Source organism: Puntigrus tetrazona, unplaced genomic scaffold, assembly GCF_018831695.1.
Source record: "Puntigrus tetrazona isolate hp1 unplaced genomic scaffold, ASM1883169v1 S000001181, whole genome shotgun sequence".
NCBI lineage: Eukaryota > Metazoa > Chordata > Actinopteri > Cypriniformes > Cyprinidae > Puntigrus > Puntigrus tetrazona.
This window is the reverse complement of record NW_025048767.1, coordinates 27,722-54,009: the sequence shown is the minus strand read 5'-3', so window position 1 is coordinate 54,009 and position 26,288 is coordinate 27,722.

Sequence of the window (26,288 nt, the reverse complement as noted above, 5' to 3'; positions counted from 1 at the left end):
ACTTGGATGCTAAATAGATCAAGGATCGGGAAAGTTCCTGTTCTGGGCTAAGTTTCTGATCGCATTTGCATACTTTTGTTTTACTGGTCTCCACCTCTGTGTACTCCTCCCCCTTTGAAACATATAAACTTCAACCTAACATGTTTCAGTTAGATTTGTTTCTTGGAGATTGCTTGACGATTTTCTTAAAGATTTCTTGAAGACTTCTTGCAGATGACTACAGCAACGAAATAAAAAACTCCTGCTTTACCAAGAATCTCCTGGTCTCTTCTTAAAAAGAAGCTACAAAAAAAGTTTCCAACACTTGCTTTGTTGGGGACACTTAATTTCTAGCAATTATCGTCGAAATTGATTACAGAGACTGTCTCTGCATTTAATAACAAATTGTTCACTCTATACATTTCTATTATTGTATTCTTCTATTTTATACTGTTCAGTGCTCTGATATAATTTGTGTTGTTAAAAGCGCTATATAAATAAAGCTTGATGGCATCCCTCTCTTCAGGGGTTGTTGCCACGACAGGCACAGGAGACTTTACGGCCACAGCTCCAAATGGAGACCTACACCAGCCTGCCGCCTTTCAAAGTGGGCAACACCAGAGTAGGGGAGAGTTCACCCCTTATCAGGGAGATCTGGGTTCCAGAGCCCAAGCTGCGCATGGAAGTGAGCCCGACTATCTCTAGTTGGTACATCTCAACCTCCTGCACTAACCCAGAGAGGTGACATTCCATGTCCCTAGAGCCAGATTCTGTGTCCAATGATTGGGTTGCCAGTGTCCACATCAACAATGCACTGGCCCCTTGCGGTCCCTCTCTTTTGAGAATGAGAATGGTTTTCTATTTTTTTAACGTCTGCTGTTGTCAAAGACCAATGTGAGGTTTCTAAGTAGCAAACACACAAAGTTGTAAATGTGAAGATAATGTGTTATAATGTAAACAATTAAGGCAGTAAAATACTATGTTATTTAATGAATATAATACTTGATTGTTTTTTTGAAAACCTATATCTGCTTTTTACAAAAATTGTTTTCTTATAATTTTTATAATTTCATGGTATATATTTCTAGTTGAAGCTGACTTGAAGGACATGATGAAATTCACCTTATTTATTAATAAAAACTGCAAAAAATATTTTATTTATATTATCTCTGTTTAAATAATAAAGTAGATCTATAGCTAGTTTAATTTTTAGATCTAGATCTAAAAATTAAACTATAATTATATATGTATAAGCTACTGAGCTATGCTTTGATGCAATCTTGACACTTTTTTTTTTTAAATCAGAATGTGCTTTTTCAGCTTGGACTGTGTAATATAATTTCAACTTATTTTTAACAACAATAAAGATGTTTAGAAATCTGACGGTGGTGATGAAAATATGAATACATTGAATCAATTAGTTATAATTAGATAATTGTATGATCTTTACCTTTTCTATAATATACTCCATTTAGAATCTAGATTTGAAGATGTTGGTTGGTTTTATTTGTTTTTTTTTTTTTTTTGCAAATGCATGTGTATTTATGTGATATGTTTGTGTTTGTTCAACGTGCAATCTTGCTTTTTTTTTTCTTTACTTTTTTCTCTTCTTCTCTTTTCTCTGGCAGTTAAAAGTTCTTCACCCTAATATCACAAGTGTCTCAAAAATAATAATAATTGGTAACATTTATAGGCCACCCTCTGCTCCATCTGATTTTTGCAGTCTAGCTTGGAGCTCTGATTTGCCCTGATTAAGAAAAATGGCAATAAAGTTGTTAACTTATCCTGTGCCACTCCCTGTCATATGGGTATAAATAGGCGACAGGTTCAACCACTCATCAGGTTTTGCTGAGGAGATGAGAACTTTTTGGTTTGAGGTTCTCCCTCCATCAGGAAACAAGGGTTACGTACACAACAGAGATGTTCCCATCACAACATTTATGTCAGACAAATGCTACGCAAAGGTTGTGACATTCCCATCACACCAGAATAAATTCACTGACCTTGGTACCCTCAGGGACCACAGGTGACTACATTGCTGCTGGAGAAGCTAAGCCACAGATCCTGAAATGGAACAATTTCTTAAGAGAAGGATTTTCTACCTTTAACAAGAGACAGCTTAAAATCTCTCCTATTTGTTGTTACAGTTTTGTAGAACAATAGGGGAGTGAGCCTTCCAAAGATAAATGCTGCAGAGACCACTTCCTGCTGAAAGAGAGGTAACATGTGGAGATACTAATATGGACTGACCCAGGCCTGGGGCAGTACAACATATGAACTTTGTCTCTGCGACAGGTCCTACCCAGGGAAGAAGAGGAGCAAAACTGACATGAGGGATATATAGAGCAGTCTGTCAAAAGAGAGAGACGGGTTTACAGAGGGGGAAACCATATCATGGAAGAATACACATATCGGATTACCTGCAGAGAATCAGCCAGATGGACACCTAACCAAGTATAGGGGCTAACCGAAAACCCCCGACAAGCAACGCCGATACAGGGCCTGGCGTCAAACTGCTCTGCCGAGTCTGACTGCTGAAGATGCTAGAGGATACTCAACCAGGGTTTACCATGTGAGGAGCCTACTGGAGAAGAAAACAGGCACTCCCCTGTGAGAGAGAATGATGCAACAAGCATGACACCAGCCAGTTTTCCCTGCCAATTACCTGTTACCCAACACATGGGAAGAAACTAGCTTTGGCAGAGACCGTAAAATCTTGAGAAGGAACGTCTCAGGTTACGAATGTAACCATGGTTCCTCTAGGGAACGAGACGCTGCGTCACAAACGCTTTGGGAACGCCTTCGGCGTGAGCCGTTCTGAACCACGTGTGAAATCTGTCCAATGGAGAGGAGCGACGTCATGGACAAGATGACGTCGCCGACCAGGAAGTATAAAGTCACGCTCTGCGATGCCGGCACCAGCCTCTGTAGTGAAGTAAGTCCCGGCAGGGGTGCGGGAAGTATGGCATCGACGCAGCGTCTCGCTCCCTAGAGGAACCATGGTTACATTCAGTAACCTGAGACGTTCCTCTTCAGGAACTCGAGCTGCGCCACAAACGCTTTGGGGAACGAGATGCCCACGCCGCCATAATTCCAAGGCCCTGCCTGAAAAGGGGTCCTCAGACCACTCATCAGAATAAGACAGAGGAGCCAGGAGCGGGCCTCATGTCGAAATTATAGGGCGTGGACCACCCCGCAGCGTTGCAAATGTCCCCGAGGGGCACACTGCTAAGGTAGGCCATGGAGGCCGCCATATCCCTTGTTGAGTGGGCCTTGAGCCCAAGAGGGCACGTGAGTGCCGAGGCCTCATAGGCCAGGTGGATAGCCTCGACTATCCACCTGCTGAAGTTTGCTTAATAGCAGCACAACCCCTATCTGTCGGGCCAAACGGATAAGTAACTGGCCCGACCTCTGCAGAGACACAGTTCTGCACTACATGTCCAGTACTCGCACTGGACGCATTTGGACTTTAGCTAGTCTGGAAGGGGTGAGGACAGGAGGCCTGCAGTACGATCGGTTGCGGTGTAACAGAGGGCACTTTAGGTGTATAACCCACTCTTGGGTAGCAGCAAAACCTTGGCCATGCCTGGGCAAAGTCCAAGTAAGTAGGGGCCATGGAGAGGGCCTGCAGATCTCCCACCCTCCAAAGAGAGGTGATGGCGAGGAGAAATGCTGTCTTATCCTATAAGACAGGTAAGGGAACCTCTTCGAGGGGCTCGAAGGGTGCCTTACACAGAGCCTCTAACACCACAACCAAATCCCAGGGGGGAACTCTGGTCCGCACTGGAGGTCTCAGCCTCAGCACACCGTGGAGGAATCGTGTAACTAATGGGTGTCTGCCCACTGAGGCCACCAATAGGGTCATGATATGCAGATATGACTGGCACGTAGACCTTTAGGGTGGAGTGGTTAACCCGGTGGAGAATGTCGCCTGGAGGAACTCCAGCACTGAACCTACTGGGCAGTTAACAGGGTTTAAGTGGCGGTCTCCACACCAGGAAGTGAACATTTCCCACCTCCTGGCATACACGCTCCTCGTAGAGGAGCTCTGGATTGGAGGATGGTCTCGACAACCTCAGCTGAAAGACCAGAGGCTATGAGTTGTGCCCGTCAGGGCCACACTCACAACTTCAGTAACTCCGGCGAGGGTAAACTATTGTTCCTCTCCGCCTGAGAGAGTAGATCTGGCCTCAGGGGATCTCCCACGGATGACCGTCTACTAGGCCGATGAGGTCCGTGAACCATACTCGGCCCGGCCAGAACGGGGCTACCAGCAGTAGCCTGAACTCGCGCCAGAACTCCTGGGAGCAGGGCAATCGGAGGAAATGCATACAGGCGACGTCTTAGCCACGCTCAGACATGGCATCCAGTCCCAGGGAGCTGGATGAACTAGAGAGAACCAGAGGGACATTGTGCATTCCCTCGAGAAGCAAAGAGGTCCACCTCTGCCTGGTACAATCTTGACCAGATCTGCTTCACCACATCGGGGTGAAGCATCCATTCCCGGCCTCAACCCCTGTCTCGACAGGGTGTCGGCTCCCCGCATTGAGATGCCCAGGGATGTAGGTCGCTCTCAGTGAGCAGATTTTGTCCTGGGACCACACAAGGATCTGGTGCGTCAGCTTGTTCAAGGGCGCGAACACAGACCTCCCTGGTGGTTGATATAAGAGACCACCGCTGTGTTGTCGGTGTGCACCAACACATGGTGACCTTTCAGGTCTGGGAGGAGGTGCTTCAAAGCTTTAAATACAGCTCACATCCCTAGCTGCATGATATACCACCCTGGTGGTGATAGCCACAGACCGTGGGCCGGGCGCTCGTTCAGCACTGCGCCCCAACCGGTTAGGAATGCATCTGTCGCAAGCAAGATGCGGCGACAAAGAGCTCCTAACATTGGGCCCTGATTCAGAAACCAAGGTTACTCCAAAAGTCTAGGCATGACATGATGCTTGATTTTGCGGGAGTGGTTTCTCGGGGAAAACCCTTGGTCCTGAGTCACCACTGTAGGAGTCTCATGTACAGCAGGCCAAAAGGTATCACGTTGGACGCAGCTGCCATCAGCCCCAGCAGTTTTTGATACTGCTTGACAGTGATTGACTGCCTTCCCTGACTCTCTCGACTGACGTGAGGATCGACTGCACACGAGCAGGAGATAATTGTGCCCGCATCGTGGTGAATCCCATACCACGCCTGGGTATATGGCCCTCTGATCGGACGCAATACCTCTTCTTGGCGTTCAGTCTCAAACCCCACTCCCCCATGTGGGACAGAACAACATCTCGATGTTGAACTGCCATCTGCTCTGATTGAGCTAATATCAACCAATCGTCGATATAGTTGAGTATACGGATGCGCTGGAGTCGCAGTGGAGCCAGAGCTGCATTCATACACTTCGTAATTGTGCGGGATGAGAGCTTTTAACCACACACGGATCTGGTGCGCCAGCTTGTTCAAGAAGCGCGAACACAGTCCTCCTGGTGGTTGATGTAAGAGACCACTGCTGTGTTGTCGGTGTGCACCAACACATGGTGACCTCTCAGGTCTGGGAGAAAGTGCTTCAGAGCACGAAATACAGCTAACATCTGTAGCAGATTGATATGCCACCTCTGGTGGTGATCGCTCCACAGATCGTGGGCCGGGCGCCCGTTCAACACTGCGCCCCAACCGGTTAGGGATGCATCTGTCGTAAGGGAAGTCCGCGACATAGAGCACCTAACCTTGGGCCCTGATTCAGGAACCAAGGCTTCCTCCACAAGTCTAAGCCCGAACTGCATGGCGTGACACTTTGATTTTGGCGGAGGGGGTTTCCTCGGGAGAACCCCTGGTCCTGAGCCACCACTGTAGGGGGTCTCATGAGCAGCAGGCCAAAGGGTATCACGTTGGACACAGCTACCATTAAGCCCAGCAGTCTCTAATACTGCTTGACAGTGAATGACTGGCCTTCCCTGACTCTCTCGACTGACATGAGGATCGACTGCACACGAGCAGGACACAAACGTGCCCACATCGTGGTCGAGTCCCACACCTGCGCCTAGGTATATGGTCCTCTGAGCAGGACGCAATACACTCTTGCTGGCGTTCAGTCTCAAACCCAACTCCCCATGTGAGACAAAACAACATCTCGATGTTGAACTGCCATCTGCTCTGATTGAGCTAATATCGAGCAATCATCGATATAATTAAGTATGCGGATACCCTGGAATCTCAATGGAGCCAGAGCTGCATCCATACTCCGTGCATGTGCGGGGTGAGAGTGCTAGGCCGAACGGAAGTACTCGATATTGGTTTGCTACGCCCCCGAAAGCGAACCTCAGAAACTTCCCGTGTTGAGGAAGGATGGATATATGAAAGTATGCGTCCTCCAGATCTATGTTGACAAACCAGTCCTCGGATCTGATTTGAGTCACCACATGCTTGATGGTAAGCATTTTGAACTTCAGTCTGTCCTTCTACGGAACAATGAGGTAGCTGTAAAACCGAACTGAATTCGATAGCCTTCCTCTATCGTTTGTATGACCCATTGAGATACATTTGGCAGAAGTTTCCACGCTGCTAAATAATCTACTAAGGGAATCAGCCTCTCGAAGCTGACCTCTGGTATATGAGATACGGGTGACTCGGTGGCCTGAAGCGGCTGACTGGCAGGCAGACACCGGGCTAGCTGTAAACAGGACCCCGGTGCCGTCTGACCAGGCATAACCTGATCCTCCCAGGAGGGGCAGCCTCAGAAGCCCTGAATCACTCATCTCAGGGCTTCTGGGCGTGACTTCCTGTCCAAAAAGGCCCTCAGGTCCCCTGCTGTTTTAGGGGGAGCGAGGCGACGCTCTGTTTCTGCGCTCTCCTGTATGAGAGCTGGCACGTGGGGGGGGCATCTCGTCCTGATGCCCCCTGAGATCGACGTGGGAGGACGCTTTTGAACGCCGCCGCCTGTTTACGGGCCTCCTGGTACCTATCGATACTCCTGGTACTTCTGCAATGTCATCGGACCTGACCCCCTCTCCCTCATCGACCTCTTTCAGCAGGTCGGCTTGGTATGCCTGCAACACCGCCATTGTGTGCATGCAAGACCCAGCCAGACCTGCTGCAGCACTTCACCATAGCCACCAAAGCCGACGTTGTTCTCAGCGGCTTCGATGGTAAGGTCGGAGCCTTCAAAGACGATGCCAAACCGGGGGACAGATAGGTAGCAAGAGACTGTTCTACCCGGGGCATCGCCTTATAGCCGCACTCCGCGACTCCCGCCACATTGCTATAATAACTAACAGCGGTGGGGGGAAAAACGCGAGCGGAGTACGGCCTTCCCCAGGACCTCGACAGCTCACTGTGGAGATCTGGGAAGAACGGAAGGCTCCGTCTTGAGGTGGCTGCTTCGCTCTCAGAAATCTATCCTCTAACTTAGACTTCTGAGGCTCAGCAAATTGCTCGTCGGGCCAATCGATATTAAGTCTAGCTACCGCACGAGTAACCACCTCCAAGAGCTCTTCATACTGGGGCGTGCGCAATGGCGCATCGTCCACCACGTCAACATCAACCTCCTCAGAGGAAGAGTGGCCGCGAGTGGGCGTCTCCCCGTGGCCGAAGAAGCCGAGGTTCGGCTTCGACACGGGATCGAGCGCCCGAGTTCGCACCTCTGGGAACGCCAGTGAAGGCCTCCTCCTGAAGAGAGCCCTCCGGGAGCAGAGTGTTCGCAGTGGTAGCTGCGAACAATGCGGGCAATCAGTCCCTCGAGGCTGGCGCCGCGTGCACCGCTCCCAGGCACGCCACGCACCAACTGTGTGTGTCCCCACCCGTGATATAACGAGGGCATGGATCAGCACACCGCTTGAAACGTGACGGATCACCTTTTTAGATTTCCTCTTTAGCCCCTGATTATCAGCCATAGTACAATATTTAAGCTGGACAAACAGGCAGCAAATAGACAGTACAAAATAACACGTAGCGCTTACTGAACAGCAGAAAGCTGGTGCCGGCATCGCAGAACGTGACTTTATACTTCCTGGTGGCGACGCTATCTCATCCATGACGCGCTCCTCTCCATTGACAGATTTCACACGTGTTCAGAACGGCTCACGCCGGCTGGGCGCTCCCAAAGCGTTTGTGGACGCAGCTCGAGTTCCTGAAGAGGAACTTTTATGCACTTTCCTAAGCACCGGCTGTCCACTGCTTTTGTTGTGGGCTGTAATTGCAGCCACATACACTTTCAGTTTTTTTTTTTTTCTGAACTTAACCTGCGCTCCAAGTTCAGAAAAAAAACTATTCATCCTCCCAAACTTTGAGATTGCCAAGAAGCACGTTGCTAACATCTTCTGAGGTCCATGCCAGATGTTAAGTTTGGCTTGCTTTTTGGCAAATATCCTCTTAACATCGGAGTGGTGGAAAAGAGATTACAAAGCTTGAGGACAGCTACATTCTGCAGGTTTCAGTGCTAGTGTATGATGAGTGTGAGCTAGGAGTGGAGGTTGAGGTAGATCAAATATTTCTGCCAGAGCATTTGCCACAAACTTTGCTGGCTGTGTGCTTTCCAGACCTTGCAGAATTCCCACTAGGCAAAGATTGGATCTGCAGGAATGACACTCTGAGTCAAAGCACTTGGCTTGCAGTAAAGTGATCTCTTTATTGAAGAGAAGCAACTGGCTTGAGGGAGTGAAGACTGGTTATCCATTGTGAGGTAGAGGTCTCCAGACTGGTTAAGATATCACTCTGGGATTTGAGGTCTTCTTTCAGAGATGAAAATGTATTGTGCTGTAAGGAGCTGAATCAAAACCTGTAATGCAATAAGACTAATCTGAGAAGGGATATCCAAAGGAACAAAGGAGTAAACAACACCATCCTCCCTGTTTCTTTTATGACACCCTCTTTACCTCTGCTCTTCCTGCTTCCCCTTCTTCTGCCCAAAAGACTTGGCTTAAAGTTAATTAGGAATAAGGCATTATAAGCCATGCGTCTTGTGAACCTATTGTTCTTCACTTTCATGTTTGGTCTCATTTGAAAGGTCTCAGTCTGATTGATAAATTGGTCTCAATTTCACAGTAATCATTTATATTATGGAAAAGATTAAGAACTTGGTAGAACTGTGTTCTGTGGAAAAGAGGTGTGTCCTCCTTTTGGGTCTCTGAAAGTGTTCCAGCCAGGTGTCACCCTGGAGCGCGGGAACCTAATCACCAAAAGGTTTTTACAACTAAAATTGGGATATCTTTGTCTGGTCTATAAGGAAAGTATATAGGAAAGTGACAAAACACAACAAGGCACGATTCTGTAGCCAGATCAGCCCATAGTGTGGTGTGTGTCCCCATACACCATACTATGTACTTTCCTAAAGACCAGGTATAATGACCTTTTATGTTTGTTTTATTTTTTGTTATTTTTGTACTGCTGATCAGTTGTGCAAATCTTTATGAATTATACCAATTTGGAAACTATTCTTGCCTGGCAAAAATCTTGGTTAACTTATAATATTGTCTGAAATAACTTTTCTAGTAGGTTAGTGACTTCTGAGGTTTTCCGCATTGTTGGCATGCTAGGGGTGGAAATGGCCTGGACTAGCCCAGATCTGTCGTGATTCTGTTCTGGCCAAACAAGGTCTCTAAGTGACCCAGACTCCTAACGAACGATAAGTTGAAACTAGGAAGTATTGTAATTAATAATCCAAATTTAATCACAACTAGAGGGATCAGCAGTTACATTTAAATAAATATAATTAAAATCACGAAAGATTGCAGTCAGATAAAATTATTATATGGTCAGTACTACAATTGGAATAGCAAAAGATTAATAAATATTAGTGATTTTTAAAGAGATGCAAGGAAAAGACCAAACGCGCATTAACCTTCGACCAGGGCCTCTGAATTCTGTTCTTCAGGAAAATGGGCACCCTTACACACACATAGGAGTTGACTTTGCCAAGAATCTACCTTCCTCTAAAGGGTATACCACGACCCTACTTGTAGTTAATCCCTCTAAAAGGTCTTCCCACAGCTCTAGAGACGGCGGAGGCATTATTCACCCACGTGTTTCGCAACTTTGGACTCCCAGAGGACATTGTTTCCGATCGGGGGCCACAGTTCATCTCCAGGGTCTGGCGAGCCTTCTTCCAGTTACAGTCAGTCTATCCTCCGCATATCACCTCAAACCAATGGCCAGACTAAGCGGAAGATACAGGATATCACCTGCTACCTACGTACCTATTGCTCACAACATCAGGAGTCCTGGAGACAGTATTTACCGTGGGCAGAGTATGCACAAAATTCCTTACAACAAACTTCCACTGGTCTAACCCCCTTCCTATGTGTTTTAGGATATCAACCAGCACTGTTCCCATGGTCTGGAGGCGCCCGGAGGTGCCCGCAGTGAATCACTGGTTCCAGGAGAGTGAGCGGGTGTGGGACATGTCCACCTACAAAGGGCAGTTCAGAAGTATATACTGACGATGCCAACCGTCATAGGTTACCTCATCCCACTTATTTACCAGGAGATAAGGTATGGCTCTCCACCCGTGTAAAAAGCTGAGTCCCCGCTACATAAGGCCGTTCACTCTCAAATCAATCCCGTTACTTACCGTTTGAACCTTCCACCACAGTACCGGATTTCTCCAACCTTCCATGTCTCCCTACTCAAACGTCACACTGACCCAGTATTTCCTCCTCTACAGACCCAGAGCCGCCGCCATCTACCATATCCAGAAAATCCTCGACGCCAGACGGCACAACTACAATATTTAAACAACTGGGAGGGGTTCAGTCCCGGGGAATGGGTTCCCTGAGACGACATACTGGATCCCGCTCTTTTTGCAGAGTTCCACGAGCAGCATCTGGACCAACCAGCTCCCAGAGGTCGTGGTCGTCCCGCTGCCGCTCTCGGGTGCCAGGAGTCACCTGTGGATGGGGAGGTAATGTCACACCTGCGTCCACGTGACACCAGTCCCAGTTCCCAGGATCAAGCACCGCCCACACAATCTCCCATTCAACACACAGTTCTAATCACGATCACCTGCAACCACAATCACCACACCCTATATCTACTCACCTCTGCCAGTCCACCCTCTGCTGTATCGAAGTTACATGGACTTTGTTGATCATTGTTTCCCTGTGCTCCAAGGATGTGTACCCGTTTGCCTGTGGATGTATTAATGCCTGACTTAAGGAAAGTACTCCTGTCACTTTTGAAACATTCTCTGTGTCTGAACTTACCTGATGTTACTGTGGATGCAGATGTATCCACTGTTCACTACTCACCATTGTATATATTGTGCACTGAAATAAATACCACAAACCTTATCCCCTCTCCTTTTCTTTTGTGTGTGGACGTGACAATGTACACACACACACACACACACCCTGTAATCAAGCAACTTTTTAAATAATAATTATCAAAAATAAATAATTGTTTTCATAATCATTAGCCAGGTAATCTCACCCTTGGTGGAAAAATATGAGCAGCTGTGTGTAGCACTTTGGGAAATACCTGCAAACGGCGCATCACTTGCATGGGGCTATCTGACGAAGAGATGCAAAGCAGTTTCCTGGACAGGTCATATTTGGTAAACGTGCACCAGCAGAACAACTGATCCATTATCTAACAGCAGCACTCATTTAATTCTGTACCAGACCAGAACCGTTTGACAGACAAAAATATTTAACTTATCATGTAACACCATTATCAAACCAGTATTAGGCATGCTAAGTTTGTAAAAATAATTAAACTAATAAAATAAACAATTTTATATTTACAAAATATGAAAATGATATTAAAATAAAACTAATGTTAAAACTAAAAACTATAATAACCTAAATAATATGGTGGATCCCTGTTTTTGTACATACATTACTTTGTGCAAGATCGATAAATGAAGGAAAGAAGACAGGAATGATCTTAGGCAGATTAGGTAGAGTGTCAGTCAGTGGAACAATGAAAAACCAAGTTACTAAAACTAAATTACCTGTTTTCAGTCTGCCATCTTCCCAGTGATCAACCATGCACCTGAACATCTCCTTCAGGAGACTGGTGTGTTTTGCAGTGCCAAAGGAGCTTATGTTAAGAGGAAGGCAAAGGAGAAAAGACATGTTAAAATACAGTCATAACTCTAATAAAAAAATTTAATGAGGCAATTAAAACACTACTGTACTAAGAATTTTGGTCAGTATGAAACAAGAATTCAGAGAGTTATATTTAAACACAAAATAGAATAGACAAATATAGAATTTTATCACTGCCATCCTTTCTTTGAGGAGCTCTAAGTTTTAAATAAACGCCCATCTTCCTTCATTACATGTGTAACACCTAGCCAGTAGAGGGAGCACTCACTGGAGTTCTAGCACTCCTCCCTCTGCTTCTTCGACATCCACTTCCTGTTGAGAGGCATTATAAACAAAGGGCCTTCACTATCTCAGTGCAAAGTATTGCCAGTTCATCAGCCTTACCGAGCGTTCTATCATATTATTCCTGTTTGACTCTGTTGTGTATGATCTCTGCCTGGTGTGTTTTTGATTCTTGGTTTTGCCCTTTTGTATTGTTTGCCTGTTTGGACTGTATTCTGTTTTCGACCTATTGCCTGCCTACTGACTCTATCTCTATCTCTGTGTATTGCCTGGCCCTTATTAAACTTCCGTGTATGGATTCAAACTCAGCTTACGTGCCTTCGTTACAACATGCAGATATTTCCCAATGCTTTATTTTCTCTAGCATTGACCTATTAGTGAAATTGTTAAAAAAAAGTGAGCTGTCAATAAGTTGTCATGGCTCAACCATGTCGGAAGTCACTTTTGGACTGGTGCCCGACAGGAGCTCATCATACCTGTGTTAGTGATGAGAGGTGAGCATCTGTGTCATCTTACAATGTTACAAGGTTACAATGTGATTGAGCAGGTAGCCAGAAGAAACAGAATAACCCCGCCACACAGCAGTGAGATGTTGGTGACACCCAGCCTGAACTTGGAAGGAAAGAAGAGAAAGTATTCTAGAGTGAGTTCAAGCAGAAACAGCATGTGAGTATGTCATCAAAAACACAAAGGAAAGAGTCTGTGTGCCTAAACACACCTATGTTCAGGTTGAATCTAGAGTACAGACGTCTGTACCAAAAGAATAGATGGTGCTGCTTTATGAGCCTGATGTGAATAGACTGCTTGTCGGAAAAATACTGTAACTTCCTCCAGCACAGTTACAAGCGGTTCTCCTGCTACAGGTTTATTTGAAGGCTTTTCTCCAAAATCCACCGTGAAAACTAAACAAGTATTTACAATAAAAATAAAGACATTGTATGAGTTTCACACAACGTAAAAGTGGGTACAACAAACATACTAACATTTTATAGACAGATAAAACAGACAAATATTAATAAACTACAACTAAATACCTCGTTGGCTGCATGCTGTGAGAAAGAAAAAGTCTTTAAATCTTGGTAATTGTGAGAGCAAACTTCAACAGAGTATACACGACACATACGCCTTCCTCTAGCTCAGGGGTGTCAAACTCAATTCCTGGAGGCCGGAGCCTGCAGAGTTTAGATGCAACCCTAATTATACACACCTGATCCAGTTAATCAAGTACTTTAGACATGCATAGTATATGTGATTTAGCAGGGTTGAATCTAAAGTCTGCAGGGCTCTGGCCCTCCAGGAATTGAGTTTGACACCCTGTTCTAGCTAGTGGAAAAGAAAAACATTGCACTCACGCGGGCACCTGCAAATGCGCCAGAAACGAGATGTCAAAATAAAGTCCCATTACATACAATAGACAAAATAGAGCATAAAAGTACACCTAATTAACAAAGAAATTATGAAAGTGAGCAAATATAATTACATAAATTATAAACAACAAAAATGACACCAGTTACACATACACTGTAAAAATGCACTGTAAAATTTACAATAAATTAATGTTTTCAGAATACAGTATTTTTGGTTTTAATTACAGGATTATAAAATTAAACTTGTAAAAATGCATTACAGTTTTTTTTCTGGTAGTTACACTAAATTACAGTACTTACCTGGCAACAAAAGTTGCTACTAAAATCCTGTAAATTCAACAAAAGTCAAGATGTTAGTCTCTAACATTTTTACTATGGAATTCCTTAAAGAGCACATTGAACTGTGCTCTTTACCATTATTTTGATGTGAATGCATTGAAAGAAAGATAAAAAAAAAAAAAAACTCAAATTCAAAGCTTTTGTGAAACAATTTATTAAAACTGACAACACATCAACAGCAGTCACTGGTAGCATCAAACAGAATAACCAACCAAAAATCACTGTTACAAAACAACTACAAACTATAACTCCTGTAGGTGTAAACTTACATGCTCAACCAATCAAAGTCCATTAGCCTTCTGAAAAGAGAACATACATGAGGATTAGGGTTTTCCTCTTCTCTGAGACATTCCCACTTTTTTTGTTCCAAACTTTTTTTGTTCCAGACTCAGTCTTGGTGCCAGTATCAAACATCAGTCAGACAAACAATTAGGGCATGGGCATCAGAGACGCCTTCTTTTTGGTGAACAAAAGTATTCTTTTCACTTTTCACAATTAAAGAGATACTCCACCACAAAATGGAATTGAATTGTAAAGTCACTATAGCGCCATTTTGTAGAGTATCTGCTGGGAAGCACATATACTGTACGCTCTTTCTGTGTCAGCTGCAATGGAAGGATAATCTGTTTATGCTCAAAAAGACATATCTTTCCAGAATCATGCACGTGACCCATTCGTGATACATCATTCGCCTTATTGTCTTCCGGATTCAACTGTCAGCAGTCAAAAGAAAAAACTGTTTATTATGTTTGAAATATAGATATTTAACTTACAAAAATGCATGGATTACTTAAACTATCCTTTAAGTAATATAAATACGCATATGCATATTTAAGTAAAGTTTTACCTTTGTATAAATTCAAGTGTGCAGCATGCCTCATGCTGGTGCAGCAAATCCTTCCACAAAGTTAGGGTGTGGATTTATGAACACTTGGCCCTTTATACTCAGCATCCAAGGGGTTGCAGTGAGAATTTCACCTAAATGAACAACATTAGCAACATGTTAAAAAAATACAAGCTAAAAATACAACAGGCCAAGTTTATTAAATAATTTACAGATTTGTGATCATTCAGTCACAGAGAGTTTGAAGTGTAAAACTCTTCCACATTGGCCACTGTTGCTGACACCTACAGAAAAAAAATGGGAAAAGGGAATTTTAAATTATAACCCTATAACAAAAATGTATAATATAATGACTTACATGTGTCTGAAGAATGAGTGCTAAGTGTGACAGAATCAGAAGGATGACACGTTGGATAAAAAAAGATTTTAAAAGTTAGTTAAACTAATAACATATTTAAAATAAACGTAATGTTTCAGGAGAACTCATCCAAAGACGTAAACATTCATGTTTTTTCAACGTTATAGTTGTGTCTTAAACACACTTATCGATATGCTGTGCCTGCCAAACTACAAAAATACTCTCTCTTGAGAGCAAATGCAAATAAATAGTACTTCTAATGCAAAGGCACACATTTGTCCATAAAGACAGGGTTACTGGCGTGCTGTAGCATTTTATTGGCGTGGAACTATATGTAAGAAATTGTGCAACATTCAGGAGCTGGTTTTCAAATTGTTGTTTCATAACTACAATATTTTGCTACTAAAACCTACAATAGGCTGTATTTCTCACCAATGAGGTGATAACGTAGCTGTTTGTAGCCTATTAAATCAAGCTTCAGCTGCTTCACTAGTAGTTTACTCAAAATGCGTTCTTCTCCTCTCTCGTTAATTCATTCAAAATACAATATTACACTTTTCACAAGCTGTTCCACATCCCTCTAGAATAAATGTCCCGATAAACGCCCGATAGGCTTATTTGTTTTGAGTTCTGTTCGAAATATGAATTAAACAACATTGAATTAAACAATCAATAATTATAGACGTCAATTTTAAGTGAACTTACCAGAAAAATCGACCAAATAATGCTGTTTATCTTCATCTGTTGTCGTGTTGCAGTCCACCAGATTTCAAACCCGTGCAATACCATAATGCAACAGCATTCTTATAGTGAAAGCACCTCCAACCTATAAATTCATTACAGCTAACAGTGAACTATACAGTTAACACTTGTAAAACCCTGTGTAATCCATAATGCATTGCAAATTACAGTAATTGATTGTAAATGGGAAAACAGTAAATTTCTGTATAATTTTGCTGTAAAAATTACAGCAGTTTGTTAAAGTGTACTAATTTGGAATTTCCTGATTTTCAAAGCCGTTCATACTCCACACAAACGCCTTAAACTTTGGACTTGGTGCTGATCTGTACCAAAGGCAAGAAGGGAAATCTTTGTGTCATCGCATATGGATCTCGCACACTAATAAGAGAAGAGAATGCAATCTCTTGCAAAAAACACAACCCGAACTCAGCTTGTGTTGCCCGAAAGATACAAACAACGTGTCTTGCAGGAGAATGGGACATCAAGGAGTGGAAAGGCATGCCATGTGAGTAGCTGCTTGTTTTGGATGTGTGAGCTTAGAAAACCTTATAGCAGAAGTTTGAACTGAAATAGCTTTAAAAGATTTTGATCACACTTTATATAAGTTGGACTTAATTACTGTGTACTTGCATCAAAATATAAGTACAATGTATTTATTGTATCATATTGCATGGCAAGCAATCAATCAGAAGTATCACAGCACCGAGGCAATTTGAGGGAACAGATCACAGAGAAAACAGAGTCAGACCTGGAGTTGGGGCAGGCAGCATATGTGGATAAAGGATAGACAGGCAGGAGTGGTCAGGGCAGATGGCAGTCCAATACAGAGTGTCCAGGAACAAAGCAAATGTTGACAGGGCAGGCAGCAAACAGGAGTATGTCAGTAAATGGCAAGGATGGCAACAAGGCAGTCAGATATAACAACAGAAATGCTCAGTAATGTTCACTGGGGCAAAACAAGGCTTCACAATGAGTGTGTGCTCCTTAAATGGGGCAGGTGACAAACCTGTGGCACACCTGTGCAGATGATGTTGTGGGTTCCCCGGGTTAAAAAAGACTCCGAGCATTAGGTTTTGATAGCAAAAATTCAGACTTTTATTGATCAATACAAGCCGAGAGTCTGTCTAAGGTCCACACAGAACCACTCTATAGACAGCACTCCCGCTTACCACTATTCAGGGGTTTTTATATGGTCATCACACTACCACGTCACAGTAATATATGGTGGCCTCCTGAATAACCCTTGTTAAATGAGGATCACAGGTGTAAGACAACAGATGTAAAATGCCAAAAACAGATGGGTTCTAAATAGTGGGGTTCTTAGCTTATGTCTGACTGCAGTTATAATGGTAACTAAATTATATAAGATTTACTTTATATTTTGATTAACAAAAACTTCTTCAATGACCACACCCCATGTGTTATTGGAAATGTAGTGAGATGGTGTGAAATAAAAACTCTGATAAAGCCATCTGATGGTTTGAAGAGGGAGTTACGGAAGCGCCCTCCATAACAGGTCTTGAGAACAGCAGCCAGGGGGAATCAGAACAAAGAATAAGAAGAAGCACAAGACATAACAACACATAAGACAAGACCACAAGAGAGAACAACAAGCACCAAAATAAGACACTGAACACACAATAAGTCTAGAAAGAAAAGAACAAAGAACAACTAATTAAACTGCAGACAGCAAATAAAAGAATTAACCAAAAGGCAAAATTCTAGAAATTGATAACCGAAATAAAAACTGAGCAAAACAAAATGAAAATAAGAAAAAGCCAATCTAGTTTTGAAAAAACTAAACACAAAAAAAGATGGGAGCTAGACTAGAGCAAAATAACAAAAAAAAAACCTAATAAACTTCAAAGGAGCTAAATGCAAAGCTAGCAAGCAATTTCATACACCGATCGATCGCTACAGCGCCGCTTCAAATCAAACATACCTAAATCCACGTGCTCAGACACAAGATCAACAAAAACACATTATGCCAAGTTCACACTTTTAACCAGATTTTTACTCACCAATAAAATGCCTGTAATCGGAGGCAAATTGGTGCTTATTTAAGTAAGTGACAATCACAAATTGTGAATGATCAAAGTGTTCTGATAGGATCACAGATGCATCCCCGATAACTTTAAAATATTTGGCATGCTAAATATCTGGATCTGTTGGCGATTCACAATCCTACGGAAAGCAGTTCTGACTGAAAATACATTGGCAATGTACCAGTAGAACGTCTGCAAATAAAACTTGTATTTTATCTTCCAAATGTGATTTACTGGAGGAATCCCCCTGAAACATGATTGGTCTATTTTAAGGCTAGTTTTGTGAAGCAGTGGAGCGTTTTTTTTTTTGTTTTTTTTGTGTGAAAACCTGACAACACTGGACCAGGCAGTGTTGTCTGAGATTCTTCCTTATGGGAAGTCATGCAGTGTGTAACCTACTGATCCTTCGTGCAACAACTGAATGCAGTGTGAAAACAACAGTTTTTGAAAATCGTAAAGTGTGAAGCATTAAACAACAACAAGACAAACACTGAAGCCATACTTAGCGATACAGAAGTCTATGCAGACCAAATTGTGAATTTTTCTCAATGCTTTTTTGTGAAGTCTTATCCTTGCCCTGGCTGATAATTCTAAGTGTTTATCCCACTATCTTTGCCTTCCCTTGTTTGACCTTGCTCTGTTTTACTGTTTCTCCGATTGTTTGCTGTCTGCCTATTGATCTCCTGCCTGTATACCTCGACTCTGATTCTGTCTGCCTGTCTTGACCTCTTGCCTGACTCTGTTTCTGACTCTGCAATATTCCTACTGATATGCGATATTCTTATCGCTATCAACCCCTGCCTGTTTGACCATTCTTAATAAAGAGCATGCGAGAACAGCTGTTGTCACTAAAACAAGGTAATCACACAGCAGTGGGTTACACATTAACTTTTCGAACTCTCGCTGCACAGACAGTTCTGAACCTCTTAATCTCCTCTACCGCAAAGGACTCAACACCCATCTGCAAGCCGAGTTAGCCTGACGAGATAAGGGAAAGACTCTGGAGCAGTTCATGGAGCTGACCATTCAAACTGACAATCTGTTGAGATCTCTTGAGAGGTTCGAACCTCATCACCCTTAACTTTTCAACCTACCGACCTCGAACTGGAACCCATGCATCTTGGTTATAAACGGTTGAGGCCTGAGGAACGTGAAAATCGTAATGAGGAATCAGCTCTGTCTCTACTGTGGAGAGTCCCGACATTTGCCAGCTTCCTGTCCTCATAGACCAGCACGTTTCAGAAAAGCTGTGTTGAGTGTTTCTCAGTCATCCTAATCCCTTAGCCTACCCATACTCTTGAAGTTTAATGATGTATGTGTTAAAACTGAGGCTTTGATTGATTCTGGGGCATGGGGAATTTTCTGGACCGTATGTTTGCTAAAACCCATAATCTTCCTCTCCTTCCATGTAACTCCGGGTAGCAGTGGCAGCATTAGACGGAAGACCTCTAGGATCAATCAATCAATCAATCATTTTTATTTATATAGAGCTTTTAACAACACAGGTTGCATCAAAGCACTGTACAGTATAATGTAGAAGAGTACAATGACAGGGATGTATAATGACGAGAGTGACCAATTTTTTTTTATTAAATGCATAGACGGTCTCTGTAATCAATTTGACGTTAAATCACTAGAAGTTAAGTGTCCCAACCAAGCAAGCCAGAGGCGACAGCAGCAAGGAAACAAAACCCCATGCATACAGAATGGAGAAAAAAAAACCTTGGGAGAAACCAGACTCGGTTGGTGTCAGTTCTCCTCTGACCAGACGCCCAGCACTTAACTTCCAGTTCAATTTTAAACGCAGCTGTGTCAGATAGTGTAAATGATAGTGTATGTGTGTGTGTGTGTGTGTGTGTGTGTGTGTGTGTGTGTGTGTGTGCATCAGGATCTGGTGATCTGTCCATGGGCGCATCTAGGTTTTCTGGTCTCTGATGAACATAATCTCTGTGTGATGATCCACCATCTAGTCTGGATACAAACTGTGAAAACAGATTGAGAAAGAGACAGGACTAATATTAGCGTAGATGCCATTCTCTTTTTACGATGTCACAAGTACATCGTATTTTAGAGTAGTGTTCCCGGTTCCAGCAAATCTAAGTAATGCAGCCTAAAAATCCTTTAACGGATTTGAATAATAAAAAGTGTGTTGGTGTGTTATGTGTAGGCTAAGTTAAAAAGATGTGTCTTTAATCTAGATTTAAACTGGCAGAGTGTGTCTGCTTCCTGAACAGAGTTAGGAGATTGTTCCAGAGTTTGGTGCTAGATAGAAAAGGATCTGCCGCCGTTGATTTTGATATTCTAGGTATTATCAAATGGCCAGAGTTTTGAGAACGCAGCGGACGTGCAGGACTATAATGTGATAAGAGCTCGCTCAAGTATTGAGAGCTAAACCATTCAGGGCTTTATAGGTAATTAATAAGATTTTAAAATCTATCCAATGTTTGATAGCTGTCTTCAAAGATGTTTCTATTCCATTCACCAGGTAATGTCCACGATCAAACCTCCACTGCAATCAGACTTCCATTTGATACGGCCGAATATCAAGATCTGAAGGCAGCTTTCAGTGAACAGGAAGCTAGGGAAGCTACCACCAGAATATTCATATGACTGCGCCATTGATCTCCTACCTGGTGCTGTTCCTACAAGGGGTCATGTGTTCCCTCTATCACAGCCCGAATCAGAAGCTATGAAGGCTTACATCGAGAAGGAGTTAGTGAAAGGCTTTATTTGACCCTCAACCTCAGCAGCATCAGCGGGATTCTTCTTCGTCAAGACTCCGACCGTGTATTGATTACCACAGTCTGAAAAATATCACTGTGAAGTACTGCTACCCTCTATCTCTGATACCTGCTGCCCTGGAACAACTATGTGACGCTAAGTTTTTCACTAAGCTGGACCTACACAGTATGTATAACCTAATCAGAATCCGAGAGGGAGACAAATGGAAGACGGCTTTCTCCATGACCACTGGTCACTATGAATACTTGGTTATGCCGTTTAGGCTCTCAAATAGTCCTTCCATATTCCAGGCATTTGTTAATGAAATATTCTGAGATATGCTTAACCAATTTGTTATTGTCTACATGGACAACATCCTTGTGTATTCCCCAGGTATGTCATCACATGTCAGTAAGTGCGTCAGAACGGTCCTTGAACGTCTAACTCAAAACCAGCTTTATACCAATTTGAAAAAATGTGAGTTTCACCAGAGTTTAGAGACCAAAGTCTCTTTTCTCGGGTACATCATCAGTTCAGAAGGAGTTACCATGGATGAGCGGAAGGTTCATGCTGTCATGCACTGGTCCCAACCCAAGACTTTAAAAGAGAGGCAGCGATTTCTGGGGTTCGCCAACTTCTACCGGAGATTCATTAGAAACTTCCAGCACTACAGTGGCACCACTCACCTCTCTAACCAAAAAGAGGACCCGTCTGATAAAATGGACACCTGTGAGCACTCAGGAACTCCAAGCCCTGTGGTTGAGGTAGATGCCTCCTCAGGGGGGGAAATGCCACAGCATTACTGAGATCCTGCTAAGCTGTTTCCCTGCACCTTTTACTCCCGCAAGCTCAATCCCGCTGAACATAATTATGATGTGGGAGTTACTAGCCATGAAAGCCACCTTTGAGGAATGGCGGCATTGGTTAGAAGGGGCAAGACTACCATTCACTGTACTTATGGATCACCGTAATCTAGAATATATTCGAGCGGCCAAGCGACTGAATCCCTGACAAGCCAGATGGTCACTATTCTTTGCAAGGTTTAATTTCAAGGTCACCTACATTCCCGTTTCCAAGAATGGCAAGGCTGATGCGCTCTCCAGACAATTTGACCAGGCAGTAAGCTCTCCCAGTCACGAGCCCATCCTTTCTCAAACCATCATTGTTGCACCTGTACAGTGGGACATCCTTACCAAAATCAATGAGGCACTCAACCATGAACCTCCACCACCTGACTGTCCACCCACACTCACCAATGTACCACAAGAACTCCGAACCCGCGTTCTACGCTGGGTTAATGATACCTCTAGTGCGGGTCATCCAGGCATCACCGCAACACTTCAACTGACTACCAGCAAATCTGGTGGCCCGATCTACAATCAGAGGTGGTGAGATTCGTACAACAATGCCCCACCTTCAACATCACCAAATCGTCAAATTAAAGACCTGCAGGGCTGTTACAACCACTACCTATCCCCCAGAGACCATGGTCGCACATTCACGCCACGCAGTATGGCAGGCATTCTGCTCTCAGCTAAACATCAATGTCAGCCTAACATCTGGATACCATCCCCAGTCCAATAGACAGGCTGAACGACACAACCAAGAACTCACCCAGTTTTTACGATCCTACTGCCACTCCAATCAACAGGACTGGAGCCGATACCTGCTATGGACAGAATATGCACAATGGATTTAATTAATAAACAAAGAGTGATACAGGTGCAAAGTGTCCAAAGGGGTGACAGGTGCTGCAGTGCTCTCTGGTTCTTCCTTGTCCTCGTGGTGCAGAGGGTCTGTGCCATGGTGGCTGATCGAGTCACACGCTGCTGTCTGTGAGAAACAAGAGAATAGAAGTTACTGTCAGCTTGTCTGGAGGCCAAGCTGATCTCTCTGGGAGTGACTCCTGACAGACTTGCGAAAGCTGCCCAGCTCAGTGAAACAATACTAAGTGGAAGTCCTGGAGTGCGAGAAACCATCTGGTTACCCTGGCGTTGGTCTCTTTTGCTCAGGCCATCCACTGTAGGAGGGGTGTGACTGGTAATCATGGTGAACTTTTGGCCGAGGAAGTAATACCGCAGTTCCAGGACTGCCCACTTGATGGCCAGGTCTCTCCTCCCCTGGATCTAAGACAGGACAGCGCCCAGACGCGTGTCGGAAGCATCCTCTTGTAGCAGAAAGGGGCAGTTGAAATCTGGGACTCGCAGGACCGGCTCCAATGTTTGCGCTGCTTTGACCTTCCTGAAAGCTTCCTCTTTGGCAGGTGTCTGTTTCTCCTTTTCCGGCTGCCTCTTCCTGTCAGATTTCGTACCTGGGTCTTGGTGAGAAGCCTTGGGGCGTTACGGACAGCTTCCACCTTCTTTTCCTGAGGCAGTATAAGGCCCCTTCTTACTTGGAAACCCAGGTACTTTGCTGCGGATAGCGCCAGATGACATTTCCGGGGGTTGTTCGTGAGCACCCTCCGCAGTCAGTCGACGTGGTCCTCCCAGGATTCAGAGTGGATGACGACATTGTCGAGATATGGTGGGGCAGTAGGATGACATCCATTGTACGTTGATAAGTATAAGGTTGCTGGGGCCCCGTGTAGACCGAAGGGAAGGGAACGGTACTGCCAGTGAAAAGACGGATTTAGCTGTCAGGGGTCACTCCCAGAAAGATGACAAGCCACTCCCAGAAAGATGACAAGCTGACAGTAACTTCTAGTTTTTAGAAAAGGTGGTTTTAGCTTTTAAGGATTGAGAGAGGGGTACTTACCAGTAACCTTTTGTCAGGTTGAGCATCGAAATACCGGGCCCTTCCCAGTCGGTCCAGCAACTCATCCACTCTGGGCATCGGATTGCCGTCAAACTCTGATACTTCGTTTAGCCAACGGAAGTCATTGCAAAAGTGGAGCGTGCTATCAGGTTTCAGGACCATCACGATGGGGCTGGACCAAGGGCTACGGGACGGTTTGATCACTCCTAACTTAAGCATTTGTTGTAACTCCTCTTCGATAGCTTGCTGACGAGCCTATGGGACCCGGTAAGGCCGCTGCTGAACGATGACTCCTGGGGCCGTCCCAGGTGAGAACACATCTGAGAACTGACTGACCAGTTGCAGGAGCAGCCGAGAGATTGAGGTTGATGTCGACAACTACGGGATCGGAGGATGTAAGCGCAGTAAGCTGGTCCTCTTTCCCTTTCCATCTCTTGAGGCTGATATGGTATAACTGGTCAGAACGTCTCATGGGTACCACTCCATAGCATAGTCCATAATCACCAGTATTTGTTCCGCAGTCCCTTTGAAAGTAACTTTTCCTCCCCCCTCCGCTGGGCAACACAATACAGCAGGCCGTTTTTTCACTAAAAAATGCGGGAGAGGATGGGGCCCAGGCCGCATTTCCTGTCCCTCAATGACGCGGACTGTGTTCATCATTCTTGGGGACTTTAATAAAGCTAATCTCTCATGTGAACTGCCAAAATTCAGACCAACTGGTCCTCTCTTCACACAGATCTTTAACAGATTCTTCATGCTTCAAACGCTCCATCATTCCGGTCCCAAAGAAACCCAAAATTACTGGACTTAATGATTACAGACCTGTGGCTCTAATGCCTGTGGTCATGAAATCATTTGAAAAACTGGTCTTGGGTTATCTAAAGGATTAGCTTACAGGGTTTGCTTACAGAGCAAACAAGTCAGTGGATAATGCAGTCAATATGGGACTGCATTATGTTCTGCAACACCTAGACAGACCAGGTACTTATGTGAGGATCCTGTTTGTGTACTTCAGATCGGCCTTCAACACTATCATCCCAAACCTCCTCCATCCCAATTGAACCCAGCTCTCTGTGCCTACCTCTGTCTGTCAAGGATCAGCAGCTTCCTGACAGAAAGACGGAAGTTAGTGAGGCTAACAGTTAATGAGGCGAATTTTCATTTTTCCCAGGAACCTGTACACCCAGCACTGGAGCCCCTCAGGGTTGTGTCCTCTCTCCACTGCTCTTCTCCCTCTACTCAAACAACTGCACTTTTAAAGACCACTCTGTCAAACTTCTGAAGTTTTCAGACAACACCACAATCATTGACCTTATCCAGGACTGTGACGAGTCTGCATACAGACAGGAGGTTAAAGAGCTGTCTAAACAACCTGGAGCTCAACACGCTCAAAACAGTGGAGATGACAGTGGACTTAAAGTGCTTTGAAACAACCTGTGTTGTTAAAAGCGCTACATAAATAAAAATGATTTATTGATTGATTGACTTCAGGAGGAACCACCCGCCTGGCAACGTTACGTATTTACGTACGAACCGCTCTTTGTCTGGCTTGTCGCCTAGGACCTGATTGCCTTGAGAGACCCTACCAGGGGCATATAGCCCCAGACAAAATAGCTTGTAGGGTCACTCAGGCACTCAAACCCCTCCACCACGTTAAGGTGGCGATTGCCGAGTCAGAATTGCTGAGAATTCCTCCAAGAACTGTACCTTTTGTAAAGAGCTGAATCAAAACCTGTAAATGCAATAAGACTATCCTGAGAAGGGATATCCAAAGGAACAAAAGGACTTCAAAAAGAGAGTAAACAACACCATCCCGTTGCTTTTATCACACCCTCCTCACCTCTGCTCGTCCTGCTTCCCCTTCTTCTGCCCAAAAGACTTGGTTTAAAGTTCATTAGGAATAAGGCATTATATATCATGTGTCTTGTGAATCTATTGTTCTTCACTTTCATGTTTGGTCTCATTTGAAAGGTCTCATTGTGATTGGTAAATTGGTCTCAATTTCACAGTAATCACTTATATTATGGAAAAGATTAAGAACTTGGTAGAACTGAGTTCTGTTGAGAAGGAGGTGTGCCCTCCTTTTGGGTCTCTGAATGTGTTCCAGCCAGGTGTGACCCTGGAGCACGGGAACCTAAACACCAAAAGGTTTATACAACTAAATGTGGGATCTCTTTGTCTGGTCTGAGTATATAAGGAAAGTGACAAAACACAACAAGGCGCGATTAACTTTTCTAGTAGGTTAGTGACTTCTGAGGTTTTCCGCATTGTTGGTGTGCTAGGGTGAGTCAGATCAACCGGGGGCACGTTTTTTGAGATCTTGACTTCTGGCCACTAAACTGGCTTAGCATGCTATTACTTAGGGAACACATAGAAAATTACTCTTTTTGAATCTATTGAGGAAATGGCTGCATTAAGTTAAGCGATCTACGGGGTAGCCTCTGACTAAGACCTGCCCTAGCCCAGATGTGTTGTGAGTCCGTTAGGAGTCTGGGTAAACAGAGAGACCTTGTTTGGCCAGAACAAACTATAAGTCAAAACTAGAAAATATTATAGTTAATTAATGATCCAAATTTAATCACAACTAGAGGGTTTAGCAGTTACATTTAAATAAATACAAAAGATTAATAAATATTAGTGATTTTTGAGGAGACGCAAAGGAAAGACAGAACACGCATTGAGCTTCGACCAGGGCCTCTGGATTCCATTCTGAAGGAAAAGGGGACCCTTACACTATCCAAAGAGCAAAAGGGCTAAAAATAAATCACTCCAGATCCCTCACATCCAGCACACTCCATTTTTAAACTTGCCGTCTGGTTGACGCTA